Source organism: Carica papaya, chromosome 7 (genome assembly GCF_054855325.1).
Source record: "Carica papaya isolate Zhongbai chromosome 7, ASM5485532v1, whole genome shotgun sequence".
Taxonomy (NCBI): domain Eukaryota; kingdom Viridiplantae; phylum Streptophyta; class Magnoliopsida; order Brassicales; family Caricaceae; genus Carica; species Carica papaya.
Window position 1 is genome coordinate 21,719,288 of NC_142315.1, and position 15,784 is coordinate 21,735,071.

Genomic DNA, 15,784 nt, shown 5'->3' on the forward strand with positions numbered 1-15,784 from the left:
GTTATTCTGATAATCAGAAAATGGGAGGACTTAGTGAGTCAATCAACAATTACCCAAATTGCATCTTGTCCTGAACATGCTTTAGGCAATCATGTTATAAAGTCCATGGTAATATGTTCTCATTTTAATTTCGGGATTGACAGCGACTGAAGTAGCCCACCTTGACCTATTATAAGGTCCATCCTGCTTTGACCTATTACCATATAAGGAATTTGAAGACGAAATCAACAATTTTTCTTTTCATCCCGCTCCACCAGAATTGAGGCGGTATGCTTTGGTACATCTTGGTACTTCCCAGGTGCATGGTGAACTTCGAACTGTGAGACTCTGTCATAATATCTCTCTTTAACTCACTATCACTAGGAATACACAACTTATCCTAAAACTTAAGGAGCCGAGAGACTCAGAACTTTGAATTCAAACCCAGTTTTGTGTCCTTTATAAAAGCTACTAGAGTGAAATTGGCCAGTTAAGCCTATCTTATTCTCTAGATTAACTCATGTTAGATTGAGCTAGACATGTAGCTCTTTTCAAGTCTTAGAGTCGTATCTGTTGTGTGGCCTTTATCATCCTGCACTCAGAGACCATTATGTGAGCTAACATATCCACATTCTTCCTGCTGAAGGCATCGGCTACCACATTATCCTTTCCCGAAAGGCACAAGATCTTACAATCATAATCCTTAAGGAGTTCTATTCAACGCTTCTGATGTATGTTGAGATCCTTATGGGTGAATATATATTTTAGGCTTTTATGGTCCGTATAGATTTCAAATGTTTCTTCATACAAGTAATAACAACAGATCTTTAAGGCGTGGATAATAGCGACAACCTCCAAGTCGTGGGTGGAGTAATTCTCTTCATGAACTTTCAACTGCCTGAAACCATAAGGTATGACTTTCTCGTGCTGCATCAAAACACAACTCAGTCCTTGGTAAGACGCGTCATTGTATACTGTATATCCACCTGTTCCATTCAGTAGAGCTAATACTAGTGTGGTAGTCAGTCGTTCCTTAAGTTCTGTAAAGCTCTTTTCACATTCTTCATTCCACTCGAACTTGACATTTTTCTTCGTAAGTTGTGTCAGGGGACAACTATAGTTGAGAATCTTTCTACAAACTTGCGGTAATAACCTATCATACCCAAGAATCTTTTAATTTTCTTGATCGAGGACAACTGCTTCCAACCCATTACTGCATCAATTTTGTCGGGATTTACTGGCACTCCATCTTTTGATAGTATATGTTCTATGAAGGAAGTCTACTCAAGCCAAAATTCACACCTACTCAACTTTGTATATAGTTTTTTTTCTCTAAGAAGCTGTAAGACTTGAGTCAGATATTGAGCGTATTCTTTTTTGCTCTTAGAGTAAACGAGGATATCATCAATGAAAACTATGACAAACTAATCCAAGAACGACCTGAAGATCATATTCATCAAATTCATAAAAATTATAAGTACATTAGTCAATCCGAAAGACATAACAAGGAACTCATAATGCCCACATCGGGTCTTGAAGGTCGTCTTAGGAATGTATTCTGCCTTGATCTTCACCTGATGGTATCTTGAACGCAGGTCAATCTTGGAAAAAAATTGAGTACCTTGTAGCCAATCAAAAAGATCATAATCTTAAAAATTGGGTACTTGTTCTTGATTGTGACTATGTTCAATTCTTTGTAGTCTATATAAAATCTCAGAGACCCATCATTTTTTTTTATGAACATGACTCTTGCACCCTAAGGGATATGTTGTGTCAAATGAACCTGTTATCGTGTAACTCTTTGATCTGTTTTCTCAGTTCTTTCATTTTGATACAACTCATTTGGTATGGGACAATAGAGATAGGTTGGGTACCAGGCTGAAGATCTATGGTGAATTCAACTTCTCGATCTACTGGCAGTCCTAGTAGTTCATCAGGGAATATGTCTGGAAAGTTTCAAACAATAGGGATATCTTGATAGTAGATAGGGAATTGAGCGTAGATCTAATAGCACTTGACACAGAGGATTTTGATTTAATTATGTGGATGAATTGGTTAGCAACAAATTACACTACTGTGGACTATTATCACAAAAAGCTTATATTCAACATTCCTAACAAAAAGTCTTTCACTAATTAATGAAATATTAGAAATTATTATCACATGGTGATTGTATTGTTTATTGAATGCCTTTAACTTAACTATTTTTTTCACGTTAGACAAATCAAAGGAAGAGATTTACATTCAAAATATCCCAATTGTCCGAAACTTTTCAGACATATTCCCTGATGGACTAGTAAGTTTTGTACATAACATTCTCCAGTAGTGTCCCATTTCCAAGTGTAGACACAAACAATACAGAATTAAGACTTTCAAATAACGCATTTAAATTTTCACCAAAAGCATGTGAAATAAAAGAATGTGAAGCACCAATATCAATCAATACATGTGCAAGGTGGTTGTAAATAACATACTATCTTGTATCACATTCGGGTTGGCCTCAGCACCCTGTTGGATGAGTGTGTAGACTCTGCCTAGACTATAGGTCTGGTCTGATTCTGATTTTACAGACACTCTTTCGTGTAGTGCTAGGCACTTCCGCATATGTGGCAGGTATTGTTAAGGCGATAGCAAAGTCGATCTCTATGATCCTTGCCATAGTGATGACAAATCTTATTGCGTCCTGCTATCGGGGTTTGGGAGGAGCCTGAGTTGTGGGCCTTGGTCTTTTGTTATGTTGGTTCAATGCAGTAAGTGTTAGCGTATGATGTGGAACCAGGGGCCTGGAGTTGCCCACTATTAGGGAAAAAATGCAAAGGTTTCTCTTAATCAACTGTGTCTTGGCCAAGACCGTTGAATAAGTGTTAAGCTCGAAGATATACAACTGTTGTCTGATATCAGGATGAATACCTCATTCAAACCTTCTTGCCTTTCTGCCTTCATCTATCATGCTCTCAGGGGAATATCAGTCTAACTCTAAGAATTTTCGAGTATATTCTGATACTGACAAATCTCCCTGGAGTGCAAACTCTATTTTCTTCATATGTCGAAGGCATTCTGGAAGATACTTAGTGTTGAAGGCTGTCAAAAACTATTCCCAGGAGTGGGTAAAGTAGCTCGCTTAAGTTGCCACTAACGCCTTGCCTCACCTACGAGCATGTAAGTAATAAAGACAACTTTTTGTTCAAGAACCACTTTAAGGTCACGAAAGCTTTTTCTATCTTTACTAACCAATACTCTGCTTCTTTAAAAGCGGATACCCCTGTGAAAGTAGATGAATTAAGTCTCTTATACCTCCTGATGTAGCTCGGGTCCATCATGGGCGTAGCTGAGTCCTGCTGAAGGGGAATTGGATTATGCTAGGGAGGGACCGGGTGGCCTTATAGTGACACCAGGTTGTATGGTGGAGGCATCAGATTGTACTGCAATGGTGCTGGATGGTACTGCGGAGGAGTTGAGCTGTAACGGTGGGGGTACTGGATCCTCTTGGTATGGGGATGACTCATACTAGGGCAATGGTGGAGGGGGATCAGACAACTCCCTTATCTTCTCCCTAGTCTGCTGGGTGTAGATGAGTCTCTCAAGCATCTCAAAGAGCTTATCAACATCCTTTAAAGTGATCCTTCTCGGACTGCTCTATTTAACGGGGTCTTCATCTCTTGATGTTCTTTTACCTACATTTCAGAATTATAGTTTGAGATTCAGGTTGCATTAAATTACTCTAACCCTATGTGCAAGAAATAGTTCTGAAGAACGCGACTCTGATACTAACTATAAAAACCCGAACCTCTACTTAGGGTTTCAAGGATATAACTTCGATATAATGAAAGAAGCAATACTGAAATTTATAATTTAACGGAAGTAATTAGATTTTAGGTTTATATTCCTTACACAATTTATTTAAAATGCCCAATAGGATTACGAAAATATCCTTGAAAACTTAAATAGAGAAGTATAAAAGAAAAAAAAATATGATTAATTTATACTTGAGACTGACGAAGTGAAAGAGGCAATCCTTTAACTAGTTTCTTGTTGTTTAGGATTCAAGTTTTGATCGTCCTGATCTGAAATAGTAATAAGAAGGGGGTGAGCAACACTAGCTTAACAAGAATGCTGAAACAGTAACCAAATAGTTGTAGAAAACATAAAACGGTCGATGGAGCACTTACTTTTTATTACAAACCATATTGGTGCGGTTGCACCCTTTTCTTTTGTGAAAAATAATTTATCACATACTTTTTTGTTAGACAACTTCCATGCACAATATTTAGAAATGTTTATGAGTATGATGAAATGCCATTAATTTGTTAATCACTCTCTTACTCATTCTCTAGTATTATTTCGTCCACAGATATTTATGGACCCTATAAGGTTCCTCCTACTCGTGGATACTTAAATTTCTTTCACAACTATTAGTCGTTCCCATACTCCGTCCGATAATAGGCGGCACCAGAGCCAGTCATTCCATACCCTGTCCGATATAAATGTCGCTTGTATCGGTCGTCCCCATACCCCGTCCGGTATGGGAGCCATTCACAATCTCCCCAACTCCGTCCGATATGAGATTTTCCAGCCTCGTACAACTAAGGATTGTAACCACGATAAGGATCACCCTATATACTCCCCCTTCTGATATCCGGTGACAATTTTATTTACCTCATTGCCAAATTTTATTCCTATTTAAAAACCTATCCTACAATTTGCATATTCCCAAGACAAGCCTAAACCTCCTTTGATTACAATGCATGCATGAACACGAATATTAGTGCTAAAATGCGTTGCCCGTAAAATGAAATATCTTAAAATACAAGACAACGAGATAAAGTAAATTAACTCAGATTCAAATAAGGCAAGGTAAGGTGGAAGAAATAAAGTGAGGTTGATTCGGACGAAATATATTATGTAGAATATTATAATAAAATCATATTATGTGAAACAAAACAAACAAACAGATGAAAATAAGGCAAGTGTATACATTAAAAATACATGTAAATTAAATTAAGAAAATGACGGGATAAATCAGGATAACAATAAGAGCTTTGTTAGCTCCATCAATAACCTTAGAGATTAAATTTAGTGACACAGTAGATTTTTGTTCCGCCAAGTGTGTTTATCCCCATGCATGCACATAACTTTATTTTATTTCTATTCCTACCATGTTACCATTATCATCACTATTACATCTATTATTATTAATATGTATATATTTATCATTATAATAAATATCTATTTATTCATTATTATTATATTTATTATTGTATTAATTTTATTTTCTTTTATTTCATTTTATTATTATTATTATTATTATTATTAATTTTTATTTATTTATTTATTTTTATTTTTATTTATTTATTTTTGTTGTTGAACTTCGGTCAACCGTTACAAAGAGAAGGGTTCCGACATCCTTACCCCAAACCGATTGTCGCCGGCACAGCTCCTCGAAACCACCAATTGCAGCGATCCCCGCCCTCAGCTTTCACCGATCTCCTCTCCTTCTCTCTCCTTTCTTCGCTAAACAACGAAACAATGTGTTATTAGTGCCTACAGAAAAAAAAAAGAGCAAGGAAAGGCAAACAGCTTACCGAAATCAGGTTCTGCTTCTAATCGCAGGGCGCATCTCTCCTCCTCGACTTACGATGCTCTCAGGTGGATCTATGGTGAGATTATATAAAGAAAAGGAAGAAAATGGTGCTTACTAACGTTAGTTCGACTTCCAGCACGATGTCACCGTCGCTCTCCGGCGTCTGAGCTCCCTCCGGTACCCCCTGCTTGTCTTCCTCTCTAGTCGACCCGGCGGCTAGCGTTTGGGAACAGGCCGGAAGGAGGTTTAAATACCTCTCATCTTTTAATATGAGTTGTTCGTGCAAGTCCACGTGGCGGGACGATAACTGTCCGATCGCATTTATTTGGAGAACTAATATGGGCCGTCCAATTAGAGACACGCGAGCCATTTAATGGAGCCTATTTGGGAAATTAATCTCGGACGTTCGCACATGCTGGAGTGGTCCTGATCCATTCAATAGGTCAGACACGTAGATCGCCAACGTGGCTTCTTGTGTGGAGTCTGTGTCAACGTGTCTGCCACATGGCGTGCGGCGACTCGTCATGCTGCTGATTGGGCATCCACTTGGCCAGTTTTTTCTTTTTTACGAATTTACCCCTCCTTTCTAAATTTCTTTTCAAATGAGTTCTCCCTTATTTTCAATTTGGCTCATTCCTTTTGAAATTGTTTTCAAATATATTCAAAATTTAAATATTTCAAAAATAATTAAAATTAATCTTTTTATTATTTTTAAAAATTTAAATTATACCATCCCAAGCCTAAATTCCGGACTGGAGATGTTATATTAATAGCATATGCAAGTTATATTAAAAGATAATAAATCTTGATTGCATATAAAATTATATGTTGAATTACGATAATATATTATAAATAATTCTGTTACAATTAGTATATTTAACAAAAATATATTATGAGTCTTTTTAAATTTTTTTTTTGTTTGAACAACTATGCGATGGTTTGATATTTTTAAATATTTAATGTATCCATCTTGAGCATAATGCCTCTTTATTAGCCATCAACTCTTGGAATATATGACAAAATCGTGATAAAAAAAATATATTCAACATAGATGCCACGTAGCACACACGGAATATATATTTTTTACATTAATTTTTAAAATAAAAATTCCATTGCCTTCTCCTTTCTCTTTATCTGTCACACCACAATTATCATCGCAACTTTGTTTTGTAATTTATCATAATTATAAACATTAAAATTAAAATTAAAATTCATCATAATTTATTCGTTTATGAATCCCGACAAAACAGAAGACGATCTCTTCCATCACCGCAACCACCATGATCTAGGGCCAAACTCACCATCTCTCCAAATTGTCTCCCAATCAGCCCATGACAACAATCTCAATGACCCTCCATTTTCATTCTTGAAAGATCATGTTCTTTCGTTCCCCATCATTTGTTGAGTCATCTAGTCACAAATTCGACGGGAACGATGATTTTCTTTTCCACTCGCCCCATGAGTACCCTTAAGCATCTCATTTAAACTCATAACTTCTCTTCCATTCCATCTCCTATATTATTTAGTGCCAACCCTCACATCTCCTCTCAGTTCTATGATATAATTTTCGTACGATTTTTTTTTCTCCGAACTGTCTAGTAAAGTAGATTCATTAAACATCACATTTCTATAGATAATTAATTCTAAATATTTTGGATCATTATACCACAATATGTAACCTTTAACTTTATATGCAAATCTTAAAAATAGGTATTTTTTTATTATCGACTCAATATTACCATATCTTACATGACTATAAGTAAGACAACTAAATATTCTCAACTGAAAATAATAAACAGGTGAATCATACCTCAAAAAGAGTTTTATACTCAGAATTCAATTTAATTGTCTACATCAGATTAAAACTAAGGGTCTGTATCTAATTTTCTATTACTTTTTGTAAGATGTAACATACATCTACATACCTAGTACGAAATTATTTTTCGTACAAAAATATAAATTTGTTTTGTCAATATTATATTACCTATTTCTATTAATTTTCTTAAAATTTCTGCAAAGATTTTGATAATTTCATAATGAATATTTAAGATATATCGAGTTTTAATTGAAAACACTTAAAACTAAATAATTGGTCATTAAGAAACGAAAAAGAAAAGTTAATATATTTATGTATTGTCAGCCATATCTTTCATTTTGGTTGTATTTTGTGCTATTAATTATCATATTCTTGTATTTTATGCTAATTTTTATGAAATAAATTATAAGTGTAAAATATATAATTTGGTACAAAACAATGTTCAATTTTATAAATAAAATAATTTGTGTAATTGAACAAAATACAATTTGTCTAAAAAGAAGAGTGTATAAAAAAATTTATTTGAAAATGACGGTTGATATTGTAATGCTCCGAGTAAACCCAAGAGCTTTAACATACCTTGTACATCTATTTCAAAAAAAAAAAATACTCTTTATAGAATCAATTCAATGAGTATTTTAAAAATGTCTTATATTTCCTCATTTCTGAAAATTTTCTTAGTGAGTTTCGACAAATGAAAATCACAAAACACCACTATCACTATTTTATTTTTCATCATACATAGTCAATCTAACTACAAAATATATGTGGTTCAAGATAAATCTAGTGTCTCAAGTATTGCGCCTTCTCTACTCTTTAAGCGCCTCCGTTGAATGTTTAGTGTCCTATTTTACCAAATATAAAAATAACACGTAATGAGCATATGCAAGCCCTATCAAGTACCACCCCCCCCCCCCCCCCCCCCCGGCGCCTAATATGAACTCTAGCTTCAAAACACCCAATTTGCCTCTTTAACCCCTACTTCCACAGTCCACCTCTACTCCCTCAAAATTCCTCATCTGTCTCACCAATCCCTGCCTTTCTGAAGAACATAACACTATCAACAGTCACCACGCATTTATGCCTCTAATATCCGCCAACAATTACCCACCAAGGTTGGCTAAATAACACTAGGAACATACCCAAGCAAATTCATGTATAAATCATGCAAAAAGTGTCACCAAACAACCATACAACCTGCAGAACCATATTACAGATATCTACTCACACTCACGCACACAGCCCCTGCAGGTGCTAATTATAAAATAACTAGACACACACAAATAGGTCCCCACACGCACACATGTCACCTCACTAGAACAAACACAAACAAGCAAGTAGAGACCATTTGAGTAGCCTCACACACACCCAGCCACTAACCCATGCACACACCCAGTTCTACCATTATTGATAACTCATCAGCCACTCTTAGGCCACACACACACCATCCCGCCACTAATGGCCCATCTTCGGTCATCTCAAGGCCACGCACGCACTAGTCTATCACAGTTTGCCCCTCAACGACCATTTCAAGGCCACGCACCCCATTCCGCAACATTGGCACTCATCGGTCATCTCAAGGCCACACACACATTGCTCCGCCATCATCGACACCCACTGGCCATCCCACGGCCATATACGTACCCCAACTTGCCATTACTAGCAACCGATCACTATATGGCCACTCATATACACACACACACATCCCTTAACAACACACTACAATAATCGACCATCGAATAGCCACTCATATGCTCACACATCATCCTTACCGATACCCCAGAGCATACACTCCTTCAAAATTCGATAATACTCCCATATTATTTTACCTATTTCACCCTTACCCCTCGCTCATCACTCACATTCCCTTTAATCACCCCTTAAACCCGACTCAAACTCTCATACTCCTAAACTACCTGTAGTGTAACACCCAAATAAATAAATAAAAATTTTATTTATTTATTTTTATTCTTTTTTTATTTATTTGATTTCTTATTTAACTTAGTTTAATTTAATTCAATGAAAATATAAATAATAAAAATGATAAAATAGGATAAAAATATTATTTGGACGTAATTGAAATTGATTTTGAAAAAAAAGGATGAAAATTTGGATTCTAGGGGTGTTTTTGAAAAGAAAATCAGAAACTGGGGGTCAAAACGCAATTTTAAAAAGTTGTGCCACGTCAGCAGCCACGTCAACGGGTCAGCAGCCCCGACCAACCAAAACGCGCCGCGTGGCAAGACAACGCTGACCAGGGAACGGGCCACGTGGGCGATCCGCGTGCGCGCGATCAAACGGTCCAGATCCGTTCCCGCGCACACGGACGACCCAGATCAAACGTGCGCACAGACGGCCCAGATTGCATCGTGATGAACGGCCCAGATTCAATCTTGATGGACGGTTAAGATTAAAAGGCAAATGGTATAAATACCCCCACCCACACCTGACCAAAGAAACCCTAGCCGCCAGTGCTCGCCGGAGGAGCCGGCCGCCGCCACCCACCGCCGCACCGGGGAAGTTTCCGATCGCCGATCAAGGTAATTTTTCTCCTCCTTGCTCGTTTTTCGATGCTGAGTCCGCCTATGGCCAAACCGGAGCCAAACGACCGGAAAATCCAGCCGAAACCCAGCGGCGCTGCCGCGCTCCTCCTCGATTTTTGCCTCCAATGAGGCCCTTCCTGGCCTCTGTTTGATGCAAATTTTATACCACTGTGATCACCGTTCTTTTCTCTACAGGTTGATCAGAGCCAAACATCAAAACACGACTCACGCCGGAGGAGCCGCCGCACCCGAGAGCACCGCCGTCGGTAAGTTTCGATTTTTCGTGATTTTTTGGCCCACCGAGGGCCCTAGGGTTGTTCTATCGCAGGGACCGATGCAAGCGTGGCCGAATTCGGCCGAAAACGGCCAACCTGAGGCGAATCGCTACCGCAAACGGGGGCGCTGTCACCGGAGCACGGCGAAGCCGCCGTGCCGGAATTGCGATATTGGCCGAAAGGGGCCCTAGGTCTAATTTGGGATTTTTTGGGATACGTGCAGGTACTAGTAGTGCGTTTCAGTTCCCCGAAAAAAATTCAGAGAAAATTAGGGACAGCCTGTAGGCGCACTGTAGAGCCGTATTCAGACCCCGAAACAAGTAAGGACCGTTCACTCTATTTCCTATCACGGTATTAAAGCTAAATAAATAATTAAACTGTACTGTGTGACTTTATAAATGTATAATTGATTAAAGTTGCCAATGGAGCCCGAGTATGATACAGTGTTGGTCTGTTATTGTTTGATTTAATTTCCAGTATTAAATGCAACATGATGTTTGATGTAATTATGTTATGGTCTCGTATGCATGAATCATGGTTTCTTTTATTATGGTTTGTATTATGATGAACCCGATACTGTGTTGTCATGTTGTGTGTGTTTGGATGATTGAAACCAAGAAAAATGGCAAAAAGGTTATGTGAATTGATAAGTGGATAATGTGGACAGCCTGACTAGATATCCTGGGAGATGGTGGACGGACCGGGTCCGTAGGGAACCCTACCGGGAACGTGGTCTCTCATACCGGACGGGGTATAGAGACCTTATGTGTTTTGGCGCCCATACCGGACGGGGTATGGGGACGACCCGTTTTACCCTCATACCGAACGGGGTATTGAGGTTCATGGTTTTGGCGCCCATACCGAACGGAGTATGGGGACGACCCTGGAATCAGGTTATAAATGTTAAGGGTTCACGGGTAGCGGGACCCCTATGGATCCCCATGGATACTAGTAGGCTGGTAAATGAGAAAAATATGTTGTGTAATGATTGAAATGCAAAGGCGTGGTAAGTATTATGTTATACAGTTCATATGATTTCATGATGATGATAATGTTATTACTTTCATATGTTGTTTTATGGATCTCACCGAGGTAAGGGGACAGTAAAGGATTTTATTATTGATAAAAGAATTTGTTATAAATTATGCTCCATTGGTCTTTTTATGTTTTCTACCCACCTTTACCTCCGTGGCGGTGAGATAATGTGATGTCTTTACTGGGCTGGTGTAGCTCATTCCTTATTTAACCATTTTATATCAGGAAGACATTGTTCCTGAGCCCGTTCCGCAGGAAGACGGCGAAGGGGACGCCTAAAGACTCCGTAGTTATATTTATAGTTCTTATTTTTGAGTATCTCTTTTAGTTAGTTTGTTCTTTTATATTTTGAGCACGTTTTTTGTTTTTGTGTAAGTGTTAATCAAAAAATTTTATTACGCTTTCGCATTTGACATTTTTAATACACATATTTCATTCTAAATTTCTGGGGCCGTTACATGTAGCATTACCTATTTCCTCTCTCCTTCCTCTCTCTACCGATCCAAAAAGTCAAAAATCAAGACGAATCGCCATAACTAGGTTTGAAATTTGAAATTTCTTTACCTCTTGCTTCCATCTTTCTCAGTCTCAGTAAAATCCTCTTTAATCCTACTTCTCTTAAGGTTTTTAGTCACTTGTTTGCCCTGATCTCCTCCCTCTTCTTCTCGGTCTCCTCTTCTTCTCCCTTCCCTTCCTTTTTTTTTCCCTCTTTCTTTTTCTCCTCTTTTTTTTTTTCCTTTTTCTTTCTTTCTTTTTTTTCCAGCCCCAACTCCCCCCTTTAATACCTTGATATATTATAATATCTCTCCCTTTAAAAAAAATTTGGTCCCTCAAATTTCGTTACATTACCTCGAAAAATTATGAATGGTTGACTTTCATCTCGTCTTCTCATTCTTAAGTTACCTCCCCATTAGTATGATGCTACACAACACCTTTACCATCTGTATCATCTTACTCCTCAATTTCCTCTCCTGCCGCTCAAGAACACAGTTCGGCTTCTCCTCATAAATCAAATCTTCCCCCAACTGAAGGGCTTCATGTTGTATAATGTGCATCGGGCCGAGTTGAGACTTCGATAACATTGATACATGGAACACATCATGCATTCCTGTATACCTCAAAGGAAAAGCTAATTTGTAAGTAACTGTACCCACTCTCTCAAGGATCTCAAAAGGCCCAACGAACCAAAGGCTCAAATTTTTTTTTTTCCAAACTTCAGCATGTCCTTCATTGGCGACACTTTTAAAAATACATGATCCCCAACCTCAAATGTCAAATCCCTTCTTTAGTGGTCCGCATAACCTTTCTGCCTACTCTGTGCTGCTTGTAGATTCTTTCTAATTACAAACATCATTGCAGTAGTTTCTTCAACTAATTCTGGTCGAACAATTGTCCCTCTCCAACCTCTGCCCAACAAATCGGTGACAGACATAGCTTGCCATAGAGAGCCTCATAGGGGGTCATTCCAAGACGGGCATGATAGCTATTATTGTAAGCGAACGCCATTAAGGGTAGCAACTCCTCCCAACATCGTCCAATATCTAGTACACATGCCCGTAACATGTCCTCTAGTACTTGTATAATTCTCTTAGTTTGCCCATTAGTCTGGGGATGGAGTGTCATACTAAAATTTAATTAGTAGTCATGGCCTATTGTAAACCCCTCCAAAATCTAGACGTGAACTGGGGATCTCTATCGGAAATAATTGAGATGGGAATCCCATGTAATCTGATCACTTTTCTGACATACAGTCTGGCTAACTGATCCACCAAATTAGACACCCTCATACTAAAAAATGAAAAGACTTAGTTAGACGATCTACAATCACCCAGATACGATCCTTATTCTTACTATTTTTTGGTAATCCGGTCACAAAATCTATTGAGATTTGCTCCCACTTCCACTCTGGCATTGGTAAAGGTTGCAACAGTCCTCAAGTTTCTGATGTTCAGCTTTTACTTGTTGACATGTTAAACATCGGGATATAAATTTAGCAATGTCTCGTCTCGTCCCATTCCACCAGTAAAGTTTTTATAGATTCCTATACATCTTAGTACTCCCATGATGCATCGCAAATCTCGTGTTGTGAGTCTCTCTGATAATATCCTCTCGTAAGCCATTGTCACTAGGAACACACATCTGATTCCTATATCTGAGCACTCCGTCCCCATGTATACTAAATCCTATTGATACTCCTTATTTCACTCCTCTCTTAATCGATTGTAACCGTGCATTAGACTCCTGACCCTCCTTGATCCTCTAAATCAATGTTGATTGAGTTCTTAAACTAGCCACATACTTATCTCGATGTTGTCCTCGTATCTCCATCCGTTGTATAATTCCGCATAAATCCCATTCAGATACCATCAAGTGTGTCAGTACCCCTCTACCCTTCCAGCTTAAAGCATCAGCTACTACATTTCCTTTTCCCCGGTGATAATGGATCCTATAGTTAAATTTTTTTAACAAATCCATCTACTGCCTCTATCGCATATTGAGTTCCCTCTGTGTAAACAAATATTGTAAACTCTTATGATTCGTATAAATTTCAAAAGTCTCTCCATACAAGTAATGTCGCCACAACTTTAGTGCATATACCACTGCTGTTAACTCTAAGCCATATGTCAAGTAGTTTCTTTCATGTATTTTTAATTGTCTGGACCCGTAAGTAATTACTCTACCATGTTGCATCAATACACACCCCACCCCTAAATGGGCAACATCACTATACACTGCATAACCCCCGTCCCTAGAATAAATGACCAATACTGGAGTAGTAGTGAGTTTTCACTTGAGTTGATTAGAGTTATTCTCACAACTCTCATCCCACTCAAACTTAGTATTCTTTTTTGTCAACCGCGTCAGTGGTGGCGTAATACTTGAGAATCCCTCAACAAACTGGTGATAATACCATGTTAATCCCAAAAAACTTCTAATCTCAGTCACTGTACTCGGATTATCCCATTTCACTACAGCCTCCACCTTTGTAGGATCTGCAAAGATTTCATCCCCTGATATAATGTGTCCCAGAAATTATATCTGATCTAGCCAAAACTCATATTTACTAAACTTGGCATATAACTTCGCCTTCTAAAGCATCTTCAATACTACAGTCAAATGTCTAGCATGTTCTTCTAAGCTTCTGGAGTATATTAGTAGGTCATCAATAAAACAATCACATAACGGTCCAACAATGGTCTGAGTACTCGATTCATTAAATCCATGAATACAGTTGGCGCATTTATTAACCCAAAAAGTATAACTAGAAACTCATAGTACCCATACCTGGTGCGAAAGGTCATCTTCGCTATATCCTCTACTTTAGTCCTCAATTGGTGGTTCTCGGAGCTCAAGTCTATTTTTGAAAATACTTGAGCTCCCTGCAACTGATCAAATAGGTCATCTATCAAATACTCATTCTTTATAGTCACTTAGTTCAAGTTCCTATAGTCTATATACATTCTCATAGTTCCATCCTTTTTTTCACAAACAATACAGGTGCACCCCAGGGTGATCTGCTAAGCCTGATGAACTTTTTATCTAATAACTCTTGTAACTATTTACTCAACTCTAATAATTCTGACCTTGCCATCCTGTACGAGGCCTTGGATATGGGTTAAGTCCCTGGTTGTAACTCTATCGTCAATTCGACCTCTCTGTCCGGTGGCAGCTTAGGAAGGTCATCCGAAAATACATCAGGAAAGTTCTTAATCACAGGTATTTCCTAAAGCATGATCTTTTTACTCTCGTTCCCTAACAAATAAACTTGTGAGAACTTAATTGAAATCGACATACTCATGAGCATTAATCACAGTATAACAAAAAAAAATCATGCTCAGCGAATGTAGAGCAAAATAAATACAAACATATCCACCATTCTCCTTTCCTTTTTGTTTTCCTACTCACTCCCCTTGATCCCTTATATTATGTTATCACTTATATCATATTCTATTCATCTATTAGTATATGTATACATATGTGTATATATATATACTTATATTGAAAAAGGCTTCTCGTTAAGAATTCTAAACACCACCTTTTTACGAAAACAATCTACATGTGCACGATGTACAGCTAACCAGTCCATACCTAATATTATATTAAAATCTGTAATACCTAATAAGATCAAATCTGCTTCTAATTCTCTCTCAGCTACTTTTACCTTACATGATTTATACACTCCATCAGTAAGCAATGCATCACTAGTTAACGTGGATACTATGAGCATGCAGCCTAGCCTCACTGGCTCTATTTTCAACCTAGGTGCAAACATAGGTGAGATGAATGAATGGGTCATTCTTGGATCAATCAGGACTCTAGCGGGGAAATTAGAAATATAAAATATACCTTGAATAATCTCTGTGGTTGCCTCTGAGTCGTTAAGGTAAACATCCTACCTGGAACCATCAGTCTGTTGGGTTCCTTGGGCATGGGACAATCACACATTAAATGTTGGTTACTACCACATCTGTAACATCCTCGACTAGTAACGGGACATGGTCTATCTCCATGACTCCTACTGCAACGCGTACACTTCGTATTCCGTAGAAGGATC